Consider the following 22,344-nt stretch of genomic DNA (forward strand, 5'->3'; position numbering starts at 1 on the left):
GCAAAACGCAACACACATAATACAACTGAGCATTTTCAGTTTTCTTTTTGTAGCTATTTCACAGCAAAAACAAAAACAATTGAAACTGTCAACATGAGGGTATAAAGGATAAAAAATACTTACCATGCAACAAATGTTAGGTGATGCAAATGGAAAATCCAGAATGTCAACTTGAGCTTCTTGCATGATACACAGAGGTTTTAGAATATAGTCAGTTTATTGAAATACATGTTAATACAAGGAATTAGGCTGAAATGAGAGCATAGGCTTTTCCTCTTTACATTAATGCTTTCCAATGTACAGTAAGGTTAAATTAAAGTAGTATTAACATTGTACGCAGGAGAGAATCTCAACTGAAGATGATATAATTCTTCTGATTTTATTTAATTCATGCATCTGGTGGCTCGTTAAGTACTGGATCAAGAAAACAAAGTGTTGAGTATTGAGAGGATGACATTTGTAGGTAGCCATTTCGTTCCTTGGTTTATGATTTTTAGTATTTGTATTCTAAAAATCATATATGAATGACAATATTTTGTCATTCATGTGACAATTTTACACTTAAACACTATCTACGTTCATCCTAAAACCAGTCCTGGGAGGGAGACTAAAGGCTCTCCTGGTATTTCAAGTCCAAGTCCAATTCTCCCACCAGCTCAGAGGTGTTGCTTCATTGTGTCTGCTTCCCTCGTGCCCTTGCATCAATTCTGACTGTACATAAACTTTCCTGCGGGACATAAGTTACAATAAATTGTCATGTTATTGCATAAGACGAACTTCTAAGCTGTTCCTATATTTAGCACAAGGCTTAGAAGAGGGTGCGGGTAATAAATGCGCAGGGGAAGGGGTTCCTGCAAAGCAACCTCACTTGAAAAGAAGCTGGGGATCGATACCAGGCTTATGAAATCGTTCATGTCAAGCATCTTCTGGATGTGTTTTATTGCTTTTATTAGTGTGACTGTATAATATAAGAATATACACTTCTTTCTTTTACTTTTCAATGCCTGCCTCGTGTAGAAACCCCTGCCACTCCAGCCTGCTCTCTGCTATGACTACATTCCACAAGAGAGGCGAACTTTCTAAATACTCATATTTCAAACAGGTTCACTTTCTTTCAGGAAACTATAAAGCATGCTGTGATCCACAGAAGTGGTTTAACTCAGGAGTTCATAAAGCTATCAGTAGTCAGCAGAAATGTTCTTCTACCTGAGCGTTTGAAAATCATTGTTTGAAATCCCATTGAAATCTTTTTACAGAGGATTTAAAATAATTTGTAGATTAGAAAAACAGAGAGCTGGACAACTTCACTTCATTTCTGTTTTCAGTCAGCTGAATAATTGCCTATCGGTCCTCTTTGGTTATCTTATTCAGTGAAGTGATTTTTCTCACCTAAATCTAGTTTCTAATACTTGATGCTTTGTTACACTGTAGATATAAACATTAGCACATTGGATTTAATCTACATAAAAAAAGTTGAAAATAATATTGGAGTTTCAAGTCTTCTCAGCCTAATATGCTGATAAAAAGATGTATGTTTTCTCTAGTTTATTTAGAAGAACAAGAGATAAAACCTTGCAGTCTTTGTCATCTATTGAAGAGGGGAGCTCATTGATTAGCTACTTAATTGCCTTTGATTCTCTGAGTGACCACATAATTGCCAAGTGAAGCCTGAGTAACATTCGTTAGCAGTTGAGTGATTAATTAACTGTTCTGTCTGTAAATTGAAAGAGCAAACTGACTTATCTTATGGATTTAAATATAGTGAAGATGCATAAAGACTGTCTGCTCTCTTATATCACCCACTGTTTTTTATTTTTATTTCTTGATCATGTAATAATTGACAGATAAATTATTTTGCTTATAACATCATTGAAAATGAGTCAGTGGAATAGATTACAGATTAGCTAAAAAGAGTTTATGACTATTTTTGTTTAAGTCCTCAGATGAATTAAAACCTTTTGAAAACAGTTTTATTTCTTTGCAATTACTATCTTCCATACATTAATGTCTATGTGACATTAATACTTATATACTTATAAACATAAATAGCAGTGTGTTCATGACATAAATACAAATTATTTTTAATAGAGGGTGTTACTTTAGTGTTTCAATGTCTCAGGGGGAGAGATGTTAAATGGAACTCAGCGATGGGTTCCATTTTTTTCCCCATTCACAAGAGTGTAAAAAATGAGGACACTTCTAAGAAAGCTCCTTTTTTTTTACTTGCACTTTGCAAGAGGACATATTAATTTGAAGTCAAAACACCAGAAATTTTGCTGTGCTATTTATAAATTCTGTGTTTTGGGGGTAAGTTCCCTAACTTCCTGGTGTTTTAGCATTTTAATCAGTAAAATGAGCAAATATCTGCAGTGTTCATACAGGGGGAGCTTGCATGACACAGTCCGTGCGCTAGAGACTCGGGAGGGTCCATGAAGATCCAGACAAAGAGTGAGAGCTGGAGGCAGTTGAACAGGTGGGTTAGTTCAACTGCTTCCTGGTTATTGCTACTGATAATACAAAGAATAGAATTTGCCTGTTACCATTAGAACTGTGAGCCCCAGTATATAAAGATCCTTTCATTGGACTGAAAGAGAAGACTTGATAATTCAGGCTGACTTTGAAAATGCTTTCTAATTCTGAGGTATTGAGTCGCTGTGACTGTCCCCTTTGGGACAATGTTCATTTGACCCTATTGACAGAAGGGAAGAGAACTCATTTACTCTTAGGAAAATAGCAATTTTTGTGTAAAAGTTTACTTCAGATTTTATCCTGAAGTTGCATTAGTATTATAACAATGACTGTTAACAATGATATACTATTGAATTCATTTGTAATCTGAGTATTAGTCCAAACTGTAGCTGTATTTTTAAAATCTGTGTGTCACTGTATTGCAAAAACTTACACATAGTATTCTTTCTTCATGGTGCAAAGATGGAAATTCTGAATAAAGCTGTATCATTTTATTGTAATAACTTTTTTGAAAATTTAATTAATATTATTTCATTCTGTAATGTTTTGAAATTGGTTTGTGTACATAGTGGTTTTTCTTTCTTTCTTTTTTTTTTTTTGCTTTTTTTTTGGTTTTTTTCTTTTTAAAATTCTCTGGACCTTGTCTAGGGGCTTCATTTACAGCACAATTGTCAGTGTTATCCTAGAGAATTGTGGAATTATTCAAAATAAACTAACACATTCTTAAAAGGCTGCATTTAATTAATTTGCACAGTGAGCATATGAATGTATTATTGCCAGCAGTGAGGAAAAAGACATGAAAGCTGGAACCTCTTTTCTTCTCCTGTCTCTTTCTCCAGGGACACATTTCTCCTCTGCACCCTAACCTATCCCAAGGGGTACGGGATTGTTACCAGTGAGTAGCCATGGAATATGGACTATGCTACTTGCAATTTAAAAGACATGGTACTGAGAGGTATGGGTGATGAACCAGTGACTTCAGCTCACACCCAGAGTGTTACTTTCCAACAGGAAGATGGTGTCCGATCCTTCAGTTTCTCCATTGCCCCCTCTTTGTAAAGTATGGAGCCTTTGGCAATCCTGAGTTTTATTAACACCTAGTGGGTTATGCAGTTCTCTGACAATCGCAGCTTGCCCATAAGACCCTCCGGACTGAAAGTGCTGGTTGCAGCTCGAGTGCAGGGAGAATTTGGCTGTCTCAAAACAAATAGTGAATAGCGGGTTTTTAAAAAATCCCCATTAAATATTTAATTTATAGAAGCTTCTACAATGCCATTATTAATCACATAGTGTATCTCTTAAACGGAAAATAGCCTGGCACATGGTAGCCTCTCCACAAACATAGGATTTATGTTATTATAATCGGTAATGTTGTCAAATGCATAATTGAATGAAGCCATGCAACATGAAGGGTAAAAGTCATCACATAGCAACATATTTCTGTAACTGATAGTTTCTTAAAAGTCAGTACATGCAGGCTTCGTACTGGGGCCCTACGCCTAGATAATGGAAATCGCCATTGGGTGCAAATGTAAGCCTGAGTCGCGGGTGCCAAGGACAAGCAAAATGTATCACCTTAACCCAGGGTGCATTGAGTGACTTTGTGGGTAATACAGTTGGAGTTCTGTTTTACTTCTGACTTTCTGGTGCAATCTCTCTGAAGCCCAGGGCAAAAGAAGCTCCTCAAATATTTTGGCCTCATTCCGTCACAGCCACAGGTACTCTGCCAAGAAAAAAGTTTTTTGAGTTCTATAAAAGTCAGCTTCTACTAAATGATTATTTAATTTTTTCCTAAGTCAAATGAGAGTAGTAGTCTTTCCCAGGCAAAACAGAGGTAGATTGGACCACAAGACCCCAGGATTTTACTTAATCTGATTTGGATGTTTTTTGAGTAATCATTGTGTCTTACCTCCTCAAATGGGACCGCTAACTGGGACTTTTTTTTAACCTGAGTGACTGTGGAGAAACCTAAGGCTCTGGAGAATTCATAGTGACCTTGCTGTATTCTACAGACTTAACTGCTATATCTCTAGACTGTGCCATTATTCAAACAGCAAGCGTGAGCAGGAAATGGAATCCTTGCTCTTAAACTTCAAAAATGATTCCTTTGCATCTGAGCAGCAGAATTATTTTTGCGCCAGTTATAAGCCTTGTCTATGAATTATTTTAGAAATAAATTCTTGTGTTCTGAGATATTTTTGAAAAATCATCAGTTACCACCAGCACATAAATATAGAGAAGAACAGACGTACTATCAAAGGTGAAACTCTCATATTTTAAAAAAGAGTGCATTTGTTTCTAAATATAGATTGATTAAGCAGTAACTAAGAAAAAACTATGTCTGCATGTAATTAAAGAAGTAAAAGTTAAACAAGGAATCATATGAAAGTAGCAAAGAAAATTTTAGTAGTTGAAAACAGACAGATACTGTGTGGGAAAGAAACGAGCCTGATTTCTGTGCACAAAAAAGGCTGGAAAATAATCTTAAAAGCCCTACCATTCTAGTACTTTAGGATTATTCTATACAAAACTGTGTGTGCCATTTTTACTTAGAAGAATAATGTGGATAGGGTTAATTGGACTGATGACCTAAGTTTTGTAGGCAACTAATAATTTAAAAGAATTTTTTGAGAGCAGCAAAATGTAGCTAGCCAGTTATTCATATATACCATTAATCTTTTAGTTTTTCATTTTATGCTTTCTTGTGTTTAATTAGGAGTTGGTGTATAATACTTTTTCTTTAAAGAGGACATTTAAGTGAGGGACAGCACTCATTTTTGAAGTACACACTCCAACTTTTGTGGAGTCATTACACATGTATGAGGGAGAAAGGCATCACGGTTTGAAAGAGTTCCCATGTAGACTTGAAAACACTATCATAATTCAATAACAAGTGAACTTCCGATACTTTTAATGATTTATTCTAAGTGAAAAAATATATACGTGGAAAAATAAATGGATTTATTTTAAATGATAAAACACTGTTTTTCAGAAAACAGTCTGAAATGCTCTGGGTATGCAGTGTTATAAATATCCTGGTATCTTCACGGGGTTTCAGAGGCATCACTGTGGCCCGTGGAAGCAGGGACTGGGAATTGACTCTCTGCAGTCAGCGAGGGACAGGTGGGAAACCGTGTTTTTGAAGAAGAGTGCACTTGTAATAGTAAGTTGCCACAGTCAACTTTCACCTCTGCCAAATGTGTGATTGGCTTAAGCTACTTATATTTTCAAATCTGCTAATTATTCACAGTTTTGGCAGAGCTGTTGCTTCACACAGTGTTGGTGGCTGTCGTCCACCTTTTTTTTTTTTTCATGAGTTCCATGAAAGGGAAATTGGAATTATTTTTTTCCTTCTGAAGCTTTGGATGATAGATACCACCACAGTTTTTCTGAATTTGAAACAGTTTCACAGTTTTATCATGGAATGGGTGCTAACTTCCCAGCATAATTCTGTGGTTTTTAAAAAATGTTACACCAAAACTGGCTCAGGAGGAGTAGCTCTGTGAGGAGGATTTCATGGGCTCCAAAAGAGAAACGAGAACAGAAAAAAGGAAGAGTAGATTGTGTGGTTGCAAGACTTATGGTTTATGTACCCCTTGGGATTGAGGGCCGCTCAAAGACAGGAAGTATCCATTCATAAGTCTTGGGCCCTTTCTACTGTATTTGGTATCATAATTTAAATGAATTCAGGGCTGAATGCCAGCATCAATCAGTTCCACATGTTTGATCAAATCTCCATTCTTGCCTACACAGTCCTTTCAAAAAAGAAGCATACTTTAGTAGAAGATGACAGAGCTACTTCAGGGTACACCTCCATCTGGCATTCCTGGCCAGTGGAGAGAAGTCATAAAATTGACTCCCATGTTCTAGAATAAATACATTTGCAGAAATTTATGGACCCCAATAAGTTATATCTCCTTTAAGACTACACAGTTAATCCAAAAGTGCTGCCATTGTTTGAAGCAAGTAGGGAAACCTCTTATGTAATTTCTATAGAAAAAGATTTATCAGTTATAGGTATATATATATATATATAATTTATTTAGTTTTCATTATTTTATAGTGTCAGTCTGTTACCCAACAGATTATCTATTTTATTCATTAAGTTTAAGTCTGATTTTTTTCTGTGGTTCACTATGAAAATCTTCAAATGTAGCAAAGTTAAAAGATTTTTGAAGCAAAGCTAGATTCCAGCAAAACATTTTACTACACTTGTTCCAATACATAGCTGATTGACTTTTTGGTCATTTCTCCAAACTTAATTCACCTTAAAAATTAGATGTACTCACCAACACACACACACACACACACACACACACACACACACACACCCCATATTAGGACATAAGGTAACAAATGTAATTCCAAAATGTGAGTTTGAGGTAAAGATAGACTCATGAGAATATTAGGTGACTTCAGTATTTTTAAAAAGATGAGCTAATATCTATGGTTCAGTCCTGGTCTATTTGCTTAAAAATTGTTCAGGACGTTAAGAGTCCCAGCTCATTTATGGCCTCAGTAGTGTGACAATTTTATAAGTTTAGACCTAGGCCAGATCCAGAACTCTACAAGCACAAGAAAGTAGACTTAAAGCTACGTAGTAAAAACGAATTATTCACATACGTACTGTTGACAATAAATAAAGATAAGTTTATTCATTCCTACTGGGTGAGAATTTTGATTCCCTATTTTTTCCATAATAATAAAAATGCAACGAGTTCTTATAGGGAGCTAAGTTGTTCTTAGTTATTCTTCCTTCCTTAACACTATGGATTCATATATAAAGGTGATAACTGACATCAACAGAGAATATTTGTCTTAAAAATGCTCAAGTTTCCTCTGACTTTAAAATTCTTTGATTCCATAAGCTCTGGAATGTCTTTATGCTTTTAGTATCGAATATTCATATTTGAGAGATAATGTAGATGTGAATGACAGGAAACAATGTGTGTTTGACCAACTTCTCATCCTTGACTGGAAGTACTTTGGGCTCCTTGACATGTGATACAAACACCTAAAATATCAAATTCCCATAATCTTGGATTTGTTGGGCTCCTAACCCTGTACTATTAGTGAGCAGAATCCTTTAATACTGCACAGTATTGGGACCTTATTGGAAACCCCTTTGGCTGTAGTACAAGCGTTCCTGTCTGAAGGAAACACGTAGAAATGAAAACCTGGAAGAATTTTCCTACAGTGGCATTTGATCTGGCAATGTGTTACGGAATTCTGCAGCCACATTAATGCAAGAGAAACTTACAGAAATAGCTATGGGGGATTACAAATAAACAGATTAAGAGGAAATTTTAGAATTGTAAACACCAGCAAGACCTCAGCGAGACTGCTGAGGTCGGTCCCCTCATTTTACATGTAGGGTGATGGTGGATCACTCAGTAAGGTTAAGTCCATCAACTTGCCAAATTCACTCGTGTAATAACGAGCAGAACCCAGAGAAGAAACCGAGACTCTTGTCTTCCACACTTGTTGTTTTTACAATATATCAAACTTTCCTGAGATAAGGATTTTAACTTATTTACAGCTAAAGACACTGGGCCACAAAGATTAGTTTAGACGGTAAGTGAGTGGCCGAGCTGGGATTCGACTCAGGCTGGCTGGCTCTGGAGTCTGCATTCTCCTAATCACAGACTCAGGTGGTTCTGGATGGGTGGGTGAGTGAATGAAAGAATATGCTTACATGCAGAAAGGAGCTGGGGCTCACTGGTTAGAGAAAGACATAAGAAGTTGGTGTTAAATTATTAGAGCACGTTTGCAAGGGAAGAAAGGGTAAAGGGCAACCTAGGTAAGACACACACACTCCAGGGGGAGTTCCCGATGAGTCCGCCAGCACTAATGTCTCTAAAGCAGGGCTGGGCTGGGGGAGTGACAGAAGGTACTGGAACAGCACCGTTTGCTTCAGATAGTGAGGGCTGACTACATCATATCATGAGACTGGAAATCCATCCAGCAATTGAGAAGGAAGTGAGGGACATAATATACATTTAATACTTAGTAAATGCTGGGTGCTGTATGCTTTACACATGCACACGTGTTTGTGCGTGATGTCCCTCTCTCTTTCTGTCTCTCACTCACTTTGTCCTTCTTATGAGGCACTTCTCACGCTCCTGCCCATGGCCAGAGGTCTCACTGGCAGCAAGGGACTGAAGCATGGCATTGTGACAAGTTTCATCCGATGCTAAAGCTTGTTTGGACTTCACCTGGTTGCAAAGAGCCAGTGTTAGTTTTGAAGTGAGGGTGTGGCCTGATCACATACGTTTGCTTTTCGCAGTCAATAGAAGAGCCAGAGTGAGTGGACCAGTGAGGGGAGAGGAAAGGGTCAGGGAGACCAGCAAAGGCTGTCCCAGACCAGAGGAGGCAAAAGCATTTCCTGAGGCAGCGGCAGTGAAGCTCCAAAGGCACTTCTGATTTGAGATTTTTTCCGAACTACCTTTAGACTTTACAGGCAAAGAATGCTCTGTGCATGCTGAGCTAACTTGGCCCGTGTGATTTAGCAGCAGCGCGGATAATTAGGTCTAGAGACCCTCCACGGCTGGCCAGGGCATGAGCTTGGTCCGTAGGTGAGCAGATTTTTGTCATGTTGACAGTTGTACACTCAAATGGTTTGTTTGTTTAGCTAACGATTAGTGCCTTTTACACAGAATATGAGCACTCAAATTAGTGTTTGTTGAGCTTGACGAAATGCCTATCACTGCTGGGTGGGCGATTACCACTGCGCCCAATGTGAGAGGCCTCACACTTAGTTGCTGCTGATGGTCTAGGAAGGCAGGGGACCTCCAAATTTTCTGAAATAGAAGGAAATGGTTGCTTCTCAGAGTCCAGTCATGACAAAATTATGTTTTATGTGTGAATTTCTTTTACATTAAGGAACATTAGAATTAGTATAATTTTATGAGGCTTTTTCATTTTCCCTTTTAGTAGATGTAGATGTTTAGTTTAGTAGATGTAAAAGTGGGTAAGAAAAATAAAGTGTTAGTGTAAAGTGTTAATTAAATAAGTAATGTATTATTTCTTTTTTGAGAATATAATTTTTAAAAACATATTTTAATAAACTCTTCTCTGTCCAAAGCCACAAGGAAATGCATAAAGGCTTTGTAAATTACTACTAATTTTTTTCTGAAGGCAGAAAACAAATCTTTTCCAGCAATTTACAGAAATGTTTTAGATTCTTTAATATTTAGCCGAAAGGGAAAATTAGTGGGATGCCAGAATGAGGTAGTTAGGGTAATGATAAGAGACAAATGAGAAAAAATGGACAATGGAAGGACATTATCCTATTAGAAGGATAATGAGAGGGAACAAGAAATAAAGAAAGGAGGGAAACATTAATGAAAATGAGCAGAGAAATGAATTGTGTGTAGGGAAATAATGAGGATATAAACAAAAATCCTAACATTCTTTCGCTTACAGCTATACATTTACTCTTCACTGTATGAAAAGTTCAGAACACGATTGAACAGTAAACAACCCAAAGCAATTGTAAATATAAAAGCAAAGAAAAGAAAGTATAACAATAGCTCTTACAACTATATGAACAATCTTTTTGATTCATTAGCAGATAATTTGGAAAATATTTGATAAAGTTGTTGCTTTCAGTCATACTATGTGTGTGAACAATACATTTTTCATTCATATCAAATCTGTTTGATTCAGGTTGGCTGAGTTTGACATTCTTTGCTTAATCAAGCTCGCTCAGACTTTCTTAGATATGTCCCACTAATGATTGATGTGAATTGACAAGACGTCGGATTACCGTAGTGCATTTCTTGAGAGACATCAGTGTATTTTGGGAATATTGTTTCAATTCAAAAGTAGGAAAGGGAGGTCAGAGGTCAGTTAGCTTGACTGTCATTTCAGAGATGAAGGAAATAAAATCCTGGGGAAGCTAAGTGCCTTTGCCTAAAGCCCAAAGCTGGTTAAGATCAGCCTAGGAATTACTCACATTCCCCCACTCCATGAGATCTCATCACTCTGCCCTGCTCCAGGATCTCAGAGCAATAGTGCAGAAACACAGGAAGACTCAGGAAGGACTCCTGCCCTTTTGGCCGCCATTTTGCCAGTCAACTTGTTATTGGCTTTAAGAATATAATTTTTAAAAATGTATTTGAATCAGCTCTCCTCTATCTAAAATCAGAAGGGGTGTGTGTGTGTGTGTGTATATATAAATATAAGTTATACACAAGTATTATAAGTTATTGCTAAATATTTTTTTCTTAAGGAAAAAATTAAGCAACAACAAAAAAACAAACCCTTTTCATCAATGCACAGAAACGTTTTCAATTCTTTAATTTTTAGCATAAAGGGAAAATTAGTGGGATGCCAGCAAACCCAAGAAAAAATAAGCAAAAAAAATTTAAAAGAACTAATCAAGACTGCCTATGAAGGTAGACGGACATGATGTGGGAGAATCAGCAGTAGCCTAGGAGTCAGGAGCTTTTTCTCAGGGGTCCCTGCTATTCGTGAGCTTGGGCAGATGGCCAACAGCCTTATTCTGCAGGTGATAAGAAAGGGAGAGACTGAATCCAATGAAACCCAAAGTTTCTTCCAGGTTTAAAATTTTAATGTAATGTTATGGGTACCAATGATAATTTTAACTTTTAAGGACACTCGTGGTGTATAACCTATCATAATGAGAAAAAATAACAGTGTAATCTCTCTGAAACTGCTACCGTTATTAAAAATAATTCTATGAGCTGAAAATCTCCAATGAAATGTGAGGAAAATGTTGATAAGTCAGCCCTTTAAAGGGGAGGATATAGCACAAGCAAATAACAAATTTTCATAAAAGTTAATTGTCAAAAATCTAATCTTGTTATTGCTATTTATAATCCACCTTCTCGGTCTTACATAGACATGTTTCTGACTGAGAGGAAGTTTAAAATCCCCATCTCAACTTGGTGTTCAGATGGCCTCTCATTGTGAGAAACTTAAATAGTTCTTTCTTCAGAGTAAAATATGTTAACCATTATGCCAGAATGAAATTTAATATTTTGAAGCCTTTTGTTAAAATAAATTGCCTGAGTTTACCATTATAACTATAGTATATACTTCAAGAAGATACACATACAAATAGCAGGCAAACGCTATTGGATACCTAATTCGGGATTTAATTGGTATCGCCATAAGGGAGTTTTCCCAAAGAGAAGGCTTCAAACTCAAGGCCTATAGACCAGGAGGCCCTCCCTAAAACTGTCCTGGAGCCCTCATGTTTTGTTTGTCCTATATAATGTTACTACATTATGGTACTTTTTCAACTTTAAGCCAGAATAGACAAACACACAAATTTGATGCGTCTTCAGAATCTTAAAGTAAAAGTGGCATTACTTGAAGAAAAATAATTAACAGGAAATTTTTAAGCACGTAGAAATTTTTAGAGCCTTCTCCTTAAAGAAGGAGAAAGACAACTTTTTTTATGTTTACTCTTTTAAACACTTAATATCACTTTAATAATTCATAGGAAGAAGGTGAGAGTAAACAGCTTGACAATATCAGTCTACGCTGAACTTGAACAGACCTCGAAAGGGGTAAAAGCTAGAAAGAGAAAGTTTCTGGAAACAAAATTATAGTTAGACAAAGAAAGAAATACTAGACATTCATGAAAAATGGTTAAAAGGACTATGTGAACATTCAATAATGTGTGAGAAAGCATCTACTTACGCCATCAGACAGTGAGGGCCAAAGTATAGGAGGAAAAGTAGACGGAGTGTGAAAATGCCGGAACTCCCGGTAGTAGTGTCTTCACTACTCAATACCGAGGTAAAGCTGTGATCACAGAACCACACCGTGGGGGTAGCAGCAGGTGGGAAAAGACTGCATGGGAACTGCGCGGCCAACCTACGGACATAAATCATGCATCTTGCCATGAATCATAGGTTACATAGGGATTGCCAGACAGTATTGTAGAAGGATTATTGTCTGTGAGGCCTTGTCATAAATAGGAGAAACCCACAAAGTCTCAGAAAAGACACACAAAGGGCCTCTGTTTTGAAAGGATAGAAAGATGACCCAGGCAAAAATAAAGCAATTGATTTAACTTGGGCTTTATCAGGACAAATAACATTAAACATCTTTGTACACCCCCCCGATTTATGAAGAATAAATTATACTGATTTTAATACCAGTAATGAATAAAGCAAATTAACAATTTGATCTTTTAAGTACTCATAGCCAGCATAGAAAAAGAAGGGTAAATTATCTAATACATCTGAATGTAACTTAGTTTTATTCATGGATTAATAATATTTTCATTAATAATTTAGGAAATGACCTCACTACTACACAGAGATAGATTTTTAGGCAGAGAGTTTAAACATAGGTGTTTTTAAGATTTCCCAAAGTTGTACTTTCCAGCAAGACCAACATGTCTCTGAAATTATTAAAAATTCAAATGACGGTTTTCCATAAGGTACAGGACGAGGTACAATGGAGATAAATGTTACCATCCTGAGCAGGGTGATGTCCTGTGTCCTGGAAGGGCCCTCACTTTCCAGACTGCTCTCGGATCCTTGCAGTGCAGCCTCAGTCCACCTTGGGCAAATGATGTGATTTCCAAAAGGGATTGGCTGTTTCTGTTCTCTTTCTCATACCACATCCCTTTAACTGTTGTCTTATTCATATTTGAAACTTCAATGCAAGCAGTACCTCTTCCTGGAAGCTTTCCTAATTCCTCTTTCCTACCACCTAACGTGATATTTCTTCCATGCATTTCTTTTATGAGTCTCTAGAACAGTGTGAACAGGACTGCTGCAGCACAATGCCACGTGACAGGGAGGCGCAAAGACAGAGCTAGAGCCTGAGGGCCCGTCGGACCTTCCACTGTGTGACCAAGGGGAGCTGTGTGATTGAGTTTCTACCTCTTTGGGTCATTTCTTCCTCCGTAAAACGAGGATAATAGTAATGGCCTCCTGAGGTGGTATTAATGCTGAAGTGAGTTCACATACAGGATTGGACAAAAGTATGTTTAAGGTTTATTTAAAACAAATAAAGAATACAATAATTAATAAGTAATAATACAAGAATCAACTGTGTTTGGCCACAACGATAAACTGACCCTTGCCCACCCCTTTCGGTAAAGTGGTTTGCCTTGGCTGCTGGCTGGCACCCAGGGAAGCCTGTGAGCGTGAGCTCTCCTCGGCATCCCGATTTGCACCATCGTCCTTCGTGACCATTGTGGTTATGGTCACACAGTGTGACGTTGCTGGTCTCAGCAAAGACATCTTCTGTCCTGCCATTTTAGGCTTTGTATCCTAGGGGTTGGGCATCCTTGGCACCTAATGTTTTCCATTACACGTATTGCCAAGTAAGTGATAGAAAAGAGATTGGCTATTTATCAGCTCTTGGAGATTATACGTCAGCAGTGGAATGCATGGCTTTTGTTTGTTGCTTCCGAAAATAAAAGATAGGAATGCAAATTAGGTATAATCTGGTAATTACTACTTTCCTAGAGTCACCATTACTGTTATTAAGTTATTGGTTCTAATTTTCAACTACGCAATCACTTATATTGCTTAGCAGTGGGAAACTGTTTTTTATTAAATTAAGTGTATGGGCTCATATATTTATGGACGGGACTAACTTGTTAGTTTCCATGAGGGGCAGAACAAGAAGAAATGGGCTTAGAGAGGATGGTTAACGCAAGGTGAGAATGTGCGCTAGAGGGTACGCACAGAAATGTCCACAGTGGCCACCGCGGGAGGTCCGGGGTAGGCGGAATGTGTTTTTTACTGTCTATGTTTCAGTACTATTTGACAGGTTTGCCATATTCATCTATTACCTTTTCCATTAAAATCTAGTTAGACAAATATTCAATTATTCAGTACTAGAGTGGGCTAATAAAGAATACCACAGCATTTTATGGAAATATTTGTGACGAGCTGGGTGTTTGGTGGGTGCTTTTGGTTTTGAGAGCCAGTGCGGTTTGCCTTCTGTCTGCATTTTTCTTCCCTGTTGGATCATCCCTGCATCCTGGCTCACTTTCCTCTCTTCCCTCTTCCCTTCCACTTACTGAGAGACTCTGAGCTGGTTCTAACTTCTCTGTGTCTGAAGTTGCTCATCTATAAATTGTTCCTACATTGCAATGTTGTGAAGATAAAATGAATTCATGTTTGGAAGCCTTTGGAACAATGTTCAGCAGAAGCCAAGTTCTATATGCGGATTTATTGTTATAACTATTATCACTCTTTCTTTCTCTAATTTTTTGTTTCCTTCTCATGCTCAAAAAATCCCATTGCAAAATGGGATGATGGTGAACTGGTGGAGTGAGGGTGGGATACTGATTAGGAGTTCATCTTTGCATTTGCTTAGGTGGAGGGTGCAGGGGACTCCGGTTGGTCCTCTTCCCCTGCTACACTCCACAGGGGGCCTATCCTCTGTCAACTGACAAACAGAACCAAGCCATTCCGTTTTAGAGGGTTTTTGATTTTATTAAATTTATTGGGGTGGCATTGGTTAATAAAAGTATGTAGATTTTAGGTTTTTAGAGAATGGAAGGGGGATGCAAAGCACCTGTTGCATTGTTCTTGTATTTCATACGTTTGAAGCATCATATGCTACTTGTGGGGGTTGGGAGGAAGGGGCTGGGGCAGGGCACTTGCTTAAGGGTACACGCACCTACTGAACTGTGACCGGACACAGAACCTCATCGCCACGCTCCCACGTCAGAGCTGGCGTCTTGGCAGCGGTTTGCGTAGTAATTATAGTAGAGATTACTTTAAAATAGGACTGGCATAGATTTCCATCTTATCTGGTAACAGTTAACTTATTAATGATCATTTTGGCCTGTTGGCAGCCGTTCTGTCTTTAAACTGTGAGACCGATACGATCTCAAGCTGCGATGGGTAAGTAATTGGATGGGAGACCATGGAGAACTCCTAGACATTATGGAAAGTTTTTTTTTAAGAATCTGGCCTCTGTTGGTCAGGAATCGAGGTTCTATCAGATGGCGGGAAGGTCCCTTTGTAGATGGTACACATGCAAGTCAAAATCTTGGCTACCTGGAGCTTTTTATTTGGATACATTTTCTTCCACGTTGCTTCCCCAACAATTCCAAGGACTTTTGGTCTGAAAGGGCGGAGCCACTGGGAAATTACTATGGAGATGTATATCAAGGTGGCCAATTCTGAAATCATAGGAGCAACCTCCCTCTATTCTTTTGGCACAGGAAAATGCATCCTGTGGAATAGATGTTTCAAGAGCCTAGCCAGTCTGTTCTGAACACAATCTTTACAGGCTTCCCAGTGCTGGCTATGCTTTTAGTAGTTTTCTTCCACTGATGTGGTGAAGAAATTAGACACATAGTTATGACTCGCTCCAGTTCTGCAGTACCATTTTTCTCTGTAGTAGATTCTCCTACTCGTAGCTCAGCAGATTTTTACATTCATGTCCGGGATAAATTACAGTCAATACCTCCTTTCCTGCAATACTGATTTATGGGCACAGATAGTTCATATTGTTTTTTTTTTAAGATTGTATGTATTTATTTTTAGACAGAGGGAAGGGAGAGAAAAAGAGAGAGAAACATCAATGTGTGGTTGCCTCTCCTGTGTCCCCTACTGGGGACCTGGCCCACAACACTGGCATGTGCCCTGACTGGGAATTGAACCAGTGACCTTTTGGTTCACAGGCTGGAGCTCAGTCCACTGAGCCACACCATCCAGGGCAGTTCAAGTTTTTAATTGTGGTAAAATACACACAACATAAGATTGACCATTTCAACCATTGTTAAGTGTACAATTTAGTGGCATTAAGTACATTCGTGTTATTGTGCAGCCCTCACCACCATCCATCTCCGGAGCATTTTTGTCTTCCCAGCTTGAAACTCTGTGCCCGTTACATAACTCCCCGTGCTCCTCTCCACCAGGCCCTTGTAACCGTGATGAATAGTTCACTTTTACAACTTTTTTTACTGAGTGCTTACTGTGTGCTGGTAATAGAAAGATGAGTCAGATGTGTTCTCTGTGCGCAAGGTTCTCAAAAGAGGAGAGTCCAACAATTTGGGAATCATGTTTTCAGTCCTCTATAGACTCACGGTAGGACATGCCCAGAAAACTTGGAGCACAAGAGCCTAGTCAAAAGTAAACTGACACCATCTAAACACTAGCACAGTGCCTGGCACTCACTAAGCGATTTTAGGTAATGGCCTTCATTATTATTAGAGAAAGTATAGATCATTCACTAGAGGGATAGACACGGGAAGAGCAATGCGATCAGAGGTGATGGCATAAGCAAGGTTCAGACTGCGTGTTCTGCTAAGGAAAGCAAAAGGAAATAACCATTGCAAAAGCCACAAGGAATATTCATGGAGTCACTGATGATAGTAAATTATTTAAATATTATTTCAATGAGTTGATTTTACTATGTCATCTCTCAACTTATAAACTTTAAACGGTCATAAGAGAATTCTAGGTTTTTCCTTAACCTGTTCTTTCCTTAGTGTTTCCATCTGAGAGATACCCAGTTATGTAAACAACATCCCTCGAGGCACCTTTGATCCCACACTTTCTTTCACTCCCATATTTGCATCTATTTCTCTCCATTGCTGATATTCCCACTCTAACCCAACCATGGGTATAGTTTGTCTCGTTGCTCTAAGAGCTTGCTAGCTGGTCTCCTTGATTTTCTGATCACTCCTCTCTCTCCCTTTCCTTTTCTACATAGAGGCTATGAGAGGAAACACAAGTCACATTATGTTGTGTTTTCATGAAACCCTTCAGTTTCTTCCCATTACACTTAGGGGAGAAGTTCTAGTTTCTTTTCGTGAACTCACGGCCATGCATTTTCCAGCCCTTATCTATCTCTCCAACCTCATTTTGGATTTTTCTCTAATTTATTTACTTATTTGTAATGTTTCTCACACCAGCCAAGCTTATTCCTGACCGATGGTGGCAACCGACCTGCACTCTCAGGCTGGCAGTATCCACCTGGAAGCTGGCTTGTTGTCATTAAATTCTTAGCCTAAATGTCACCTCCTTAGAGAGGCCTTCCTTGACCACTCAAACTGAAATGTCACACTTCTGTCCTTCAACTTCTGTCCTTAGCACATAACTTTTCATTTTTCATAGATTTATATGACTGGACATTATCCCACTTATATGTTTACCTCTTGAATTATCTTTCCCTCCCCTCTAGAACTTAAACTCGAGAGTAGGGACATATATCATCTCTTCGTTCAACAGTTTATACACAGTTATTATATCAGTGCCTGGAACATGGTGTTGCTCAGTAGGAATTTGCCAAATGAGCACATGAGTGTGTCGATGCACATGAGCATCGACTTGGGCCCAGTCTGTGAAACATGGCACGGCAGTGGGCATTGCGATGAGAAATGTACAGGTCTCATCCCAGAAGTTTTCAACTCAACAGAGTCACAGACACAGAAACATTGTCAATGTGCTCTTAGTGTAGATTAATGAAATATCAGAACTTTAACTATGTTTTTTCTTTTCTATAATGCTTCAGTCTAATTGCCTTTTTCCAACCTAGTTAATTTCCTCATTGTGCTTTTTCCCCTCTGAGGCCCTCTCGCTCTTTCTATCCAGCTGAACTGGAATGTGTTTACATCCTTGGGGGGCCCATAAGTGGAGGATTGCCTGTTCTTCTTAGTACCCCCAATAATTTATTTTTTGCATAGAGTAAACACATTGTAAGCACTCCATTGATATTCGAAGTAATTGACTGGTAATTAATATGAATGTGATATTTTACATCACATATTTGGTTCTGTCTCTGCAATGAAACTCTGGCCTCCATTGCTTCTGACATAATGATCCAGCATATGGAGTTGCTTTATAAAGAAAATGAGGGGGGATTCTGATTCTTATTTAAAACATACATAGATAATGCCTCCTTTTCCCAAAGTTAACAGAGGAAATCCTTGTGGCTATAGTGTAAACATTGTAAATAAGCAATCTGTTATCAGTCATGTTTTATTACCATTGGAACATGTTGAGTGCTTTGATAATGACCTTGAGAGCCAATAGCCTCTGTAACCTAGATGTAACCAAGGAACTCTAGAACAGCTCAAAGCCTAAAACATTGACCTTCAACCTGCCTGGGAGCAGATGGAACACTGCGCACACCTGGCCATGTGTAAATGTTAGCCTGTTTACTCTGTGACGCGAGCAGCAGCGAGCCAACAGCGGATGCTTGTGTTTTTCCATTTCGTGGAGCTTCGGTAGCTTTTGTTAAGAAAAGTTCTTCAAATATTAAACAAAAGGCAGTGAAATATTGGATTCATTAGAAATGTAAAACTTACTACCGTTGCTCTAGCGGCAACTGCTCAGCGTGCTTTAAAAAAGTAACATTGACAAACATTACTTATTTCTGTGGTTGTCAACATTTAATTAAACAGGGCCCCTACATCTTAAGATGTCACTGTTCTGTACATGTGCAATAAAAGGTTCAAATTAAAATACTGTACAATTAGTTTGCATGGAAAAATGACTTTTGCAGACCTCTACAATAGATAGTTTAGAGAAATAAGCATTTTGTGTTTAAATTGTGCTCCTTAGTATTTTAAACAGATGGCAATGGCTTTCGTCTTGATTATAACTTTGAGGCTTGCTTTACTAAATGGAATCAGCGGGGTTCATTAAGGTCCCATTTGATGTATCAGTATTATAAAAATACCATGTTAATTATCCTCAAACGTTGCAAGTTACCTCCATTTTTCTGCAATCAGAAGATGAGAGAAACCCTGTGAAGCAAATTAGTCCTAATTGAAAGAGGACTGATTAATATTTAAATAAGGCATTGTGTGAGGGATTCTGCCATGAGAAAAATAGGCTGAACATCTGAATTAATTGCATAGCAGGTTAAATTAAATTTCATATAATGGGTTGGAAGATGAGTTGGCACAGTGCTTTAGCAGAGAGCACAATGGCTGAAATACCAGTCTTTTCTTTCACTCTTGGCTGAATTCCATCGAGGTCCTTGTAGCCATTACCTCTTTGTTGTCTCTCTTTCAATGCAAACAAAGGTACTAACAGAAAATTGCTACCACATTTTTAAAAATGTTAATCCTTTTTGGGAGACAGCACCTGTCTACATTTTCTCCATTTCTCTTCCACCTTGGCTGTAAAATTGGGAAACATTAGTATCTTTTGCCTTGCCAGGTTTAATGAGGATTGATGTCATAAAATGCTAATGGCTGGAATATAGTTAGAATTGTGCTATTAGTGGGTTATCACTGTCTGACATTTTCACTGCACTGGAGCATGCATGTGGAGCCTGTTTAAAGTGATTGGGTTACTTAAGGGTCCCTGTTAGGGATATTTAATCCAACATAAATTACTTATGCACTTTGTTAGTGTTCAAAGGAAGAGTGTCACGTTGTACATGCTGGCAGTTTTCCAGTCAAGAGCTGTTAATTACTGTACAGAGAGTGAATACATTCTGCAGCAATGGAAGTTATGGGGGTGGGGGGCTATATCTATATTCCATCTACCTAAAAATGAATAGATGAGACTGTATAGGAAAAGAAATAGACGGAGTCACTTCTGCCCTTAGGAATTATAGTGCCATTTGTTTTCATTTTCAAAATGAAAACAAATGACAGCCTGATTCCCTCGGGGGAAAGTACTTTAGTTATAAAGCATTCCTGCCCCAAACGAGCAGTTATCTATCAGTATGCTGTTAACAACCAAATACATTTTCCAAATCCTTAATTCAAAATTTTACAACTTGGTGAACCTCAACGTTTGCAGAGATAATTATTTGCTAATCAAGCAAAACACTATAGCAATGATAGCCACAATTTAAAAAAATTATGGTTAACGTAATGTTTCTAAAGTTACCTTGTAACAAGCTTCGATAAATCAGATAATAACTTTTCAGTGTAACTTTGAAGGATCAAGCCTGTGTTTATATTATTAGCAGTTATGATATCTGCTATTGTTTGAAAACCTAAGCGTGAAAAAGAAAAGCTCTCTTTTCCTCTTCCCCACCATTGCAGCTAAATAAAGGAGACCTCTGGTGTCATTTAGAAAAGTGTTCATAGGTAATGTATATATTAGATGTCCCTGATACTATTCATTTGCTGAAATAGCCAGGAGCATATATCATGAATTTTTTGCAAACAATCCATTTTCTGTGTCTAAGAAGATACAAAAATATATACTTTGTAAGCCTTTGTAAAATAACCCTTCTTTCTGAATTATGGCTGTGAGTGCAAAGAACGTTTGATTTTCGTAGTCCTTATTATAGCCATCAGTTTTAAATTAAGAGTTAGAAGTATGTGCCTAGCATATTTATAAACTTCCTTTTAAAAAGAAAAAATTCATTTTCTTACTGAGAAATGATAAGTTAGGCATGGCTGAGTCACACATGTGCTGTTGTTTTAATAACAAATAAAAAATATTTTGATTAGCAATATTAAAGGGATTTGCTATTTCATCCAAATATATGGTAACAGATACAAATCCATACAATTAATTTTAATGCTTAGTATATCATCTGTTAATGAAGTCATGCTTCGAAAGATTTCAAAGATGGTTCTACTTTGCTTTGAACAAAGTTGTAAGACTTGACATTGGGGAGTTGATGCCTAATAATTCATGTGGGACAGCAGTGAAATATGAAGCCCTCCTAAATTTAACTGGCTAACAAGCATGTGAACAAAGAGCAGTAAGTCATAGTTATGCAAGAAGGGATCTATTACCAAGTTCAAATATATAGAAGTCTCTATCCATCTCTTGATGAGGATCATATGTATATGGGTAACTCCTCATAAGGCTAAGGGGAGTTCACCAGAAACATCCTTTGTGCACGTCTGGGCAATGGACCAATCTCCTGAGTGTATTGTGAGTGATGAGACATTTCAATGAAGTCCATAAAAAATCAGATTGAGCAAAGGTAATAATTCCTTCATAATTGGCTTAATGATGAGAGGGAACATGAAAAGATATAAATCTGTGCAACAAATCAAGAATGTTTTAGAAAGGTTCTTAGACTCAGGCCAGTTGCTGCTGTCAAACAAAAAGGCGATTTGGAAAAGAAACCCTTTCCATGCTTTGCATCATCTTTAAGTCGCTAAAATTAAAACAAACTTGTTCATGTTACAAAACGACATGTTGCATGTGACTAACAGAAACAAAGACAATAAGCTGCAAAAATGTCTGCAAATTTTAAAGTCCCATTTTTTTCTGAAGTGCAGTTAAAGGATGTTTCTGTGGTCAGTGATTCTTACACCTTTTAGATACGTAGATGCATCTGCATACAAGAGATTATGTTTATATATGTGTGTATGTATATATATAATTTTATATATTATAGAATTATATGCATATGCATGTATAAATGTGTACACATATGTATATATAATATATTAAAAGCCTGGAGCCTTCTTAGTTACCCATTATTTACTAACCAGTTATGTTACACATCCTAGAACTAAACAATCTGGTCAAAACTTTAACATTGAACCAAAATCAGAAGCATTCCCTTTGTAGCTGGCCCCTGGTCTGTTTATTTTTCTTCTTTTTTTTTAAATGTAGACTTTTAAAAAACATTTTTTGAAGATTTTATTTATTTATCTTTAGAGGGGAAGGGAAGGAGAGAGGGAGAAAAATATCAATGTATGGTTGATTCTTGGGCGTCCCCTGGTGGGAACTGGCCTGCAACCCAGGCATGTGCCCTGACTGGGAATCGAACCACAATCCTTAGGTTCAACAGGCCTGCACTCAGTCCACTGAGCTACACCAGCCGAGGGCACTGTTTCTTTAACAGGTATAACTTTCACTGTGAGACCACAAATCCAGAGGGGCAAAGAGGGAACTAGCAGTGGCGTTGGGTAACCATGGGGCCTTCGGCAGTTCTCATCCCCACCTCCCAACCCTCATCTCATGCCTTCTGGCCTAATCACAG

The 22,344-nt window shown here is 37.9% G+C and overlaps 1 protein-coding gene and 1 long non-coding RNA gene across 2 annotated transcripts in view; one reads left to right on the top strand and one right to left on the bottom strand.

Annotated features, from left to right (window-relative positions):
* Positions 1-22,344, top strand: part of TOX (thymocyte selection associated high mobility group box) — a 307,625-nt gene that overhangs the window by 70,434 nt on the left and 214,847 nt on the right. The gene's annotated exons all lie outside the window — the stretch shown is intronic.
* LOC128626736 (uncharacterized) lies at positions 476-13,147 on the bottom strand. The gene is made up of 3 exons (XR_008390784.1): positions 12,924-13,147; positions 4,045-4,192; positions 476-727 (listed from the first exon to the last, which is right to left on the bottom strand). It is a non-coding gene; the product is annotated as an uncharacterized LOC128626736 (long non-coding RNA).

The sequence above is a fragment of the Artibeus jamaicensis genome, unplaced genomic scaffold (assembly GCF_021234435.1).
Source record: "Artibeus jamaicensis isolate MK-2021 breed Jamaican fruit bat unplaced genomic scaffold, CSHL_Jam_final scaffold_916, whole genome shotgun sequence".
Taxonomy (NCBI): Eukaryota; Metazoa; Chordata; class Mammalia; order Chiroptera; family Phyllostomidae; genus Artibeus; species Artibeus jamaicensis.